The 1,680-nt window shown below is 41.0% G+C and overlaps 1 non-coding gene across 1 annotated transcript; it reads left to right on the forward strand.

Annotated features, from left to right (window-relative positions):
* The first annotated feature begins 651 nt into the window (after positions 1–651).
* LOC144302771 (U6 spliceosomal RNA) lies at positions 652–758 on the forward strand. Its single transcript, XR_013369826.1, has one exon. It is a non-coding gene; the product is annotated as a U6 spliceosomal RNA (small nuclear RNA).
* The last annotated feature ends 922 nt before the right edge of the window (positions 759–1,680 follow it).

Genomic DNA, 1,680 nt, shown 5'->3' on the forward strand with positions numbered 1-1,680 from the left:
GCCTACTTAAATTAAAAAAAAAAAAAAAAAAAAAAGGGCAGCCCCAAGTTGCGCAGCGGTTTGGCGCAGCCTGCAGCCTGGGGTGTGATCCTGGAGACCCCGGATCAAGTCCCACATCAGGTTCCCTGCATGGAGCCTGCTTCTCCCTCTGCCTGTGACTCTGCCTCTCTCTGTGTGTCAATAAATAAATAAAATCTAAAAGAAAAAAAATTTTTAAAAATGTCAACATTGTACAAGCCATATATAGTTAAGGGTCACAGAAAAGTTTTCCCAGCTATTATACCCAATACTATGGGGTTTGGTTTTGAGGCTTTGTTTTTTATTTTAAAACAGACTGTCCACATTTGGGGCCCTGAAGACCCAAATTCAATCTGTACACAAACTCTGACGCTCAGGTTTTCCACTTGGTCTTATCTCCAAGGAATACAACACAAAACAGTAGGAGAAAATTCCCTGATGATTTCTCCTCCTTTTGTTTCTTTTATACTGTGAACAATTCCTGAAGCACATTTATGGCTGTTCTGACATTATCTGCTGCTCAGTTAGGGAATAGCAAATCTGGATGACTTTACATATGAACATATGAATGAGGCATTTTATAAGCACAGAAGGAGAAACATAGTGGTCATACAAATAAAAGTTTGGAAAATAGTGCTCGCTTCGGCAGCACATATACTAAAATTGGAACGATACAGAGAAGATTAGCATGGCCCCTGCGCAAGGATGACACGCAAATTCGTGAAGCGTTCCATATTTAAAAAAAAAAAAAAAAAAAAAAAAAGTTTGGAAAATAAATAAATAAAGGTTACTGGGCAGCCCCGGTGGCTCAGCGGTTTAGAGCCACCTGCAGCCCAGGGTGTGATCCTGGAGACCCTGGATCGAGTCCCACGTCAGGCTCCCTGCATGAAGCCTGCTTCTCCCTCTGCCTGTGTCTCTGCCTTTCTCTCTCCCCTCTCTGTGTATTCTCATGAATAAATAAATAAAATATTTTTTAAAAAGTTACTGCCCATGTGTTCATATCAGTGCCAAGGTCAATTTGTAGAAGGTTGCTCTTACCAACTAAAATTCCCTGTTCACTTGTTGGAGGAACTGAGATCTGATTACAGGGGCAACATCTCCAAATCTGCCATTGTGAAGGCAGGTTAAGACTTCCAACATCAGGGATGCTTGAGTGGGTCAGTGGTTGAGTATCTGCCTTTGGCTCAGGTTGTGATCCCAGGGTCCTGGGATCAAGTCCTGCATCGGGCTCCTTGTGGGGAGCCTGCTTCTCCCTCTGCTGCTGTCTCTGCCTCTCTCTGTGTGTCTCTCGTGAATAAATAAATAAAATCTTAAAAAAAATATTTCCAACATTAGGGTCAACAGTACAGCATTCTTGGCAGCAATTGATTTTTGAAACCTGATATATGCAACATTCTTTGTTTTGGCTCAGTTGAGGCCACCAGAGACCTCTTATTATATTTGGGAATGAGGGCTATTTTCTGTCAGGATTATACCTCTTGACTAAGGGCATTTGGGGGCATTTCTAGAACAGATGGATCATGAAATAGGAAGCCATGGAAAACATCATGATAAAAACTAGCAGAGGATCATACAAGTCAATACTATCAAGGAAATTAAAGGATATTAAAAATTCTGTCAACAAATAAGCTTAGCACTTATTTATCTTTGGAAGTTCATTCA

Source organism: Canis aureus, chromosome 31 (genome assembly GCF_053574225.1).
Source record: "Canis aureus isolate CA01 chromosome 31, VMU_Caureus_v.1.0, whole genome shotgun sequence".
In the NCBI taxonomy this organism is placed as follows: Eukaryota; Metazoa; Chordata; class Mammalia; order Carnivora; family Canidae; genus Canis; species Canis aureus.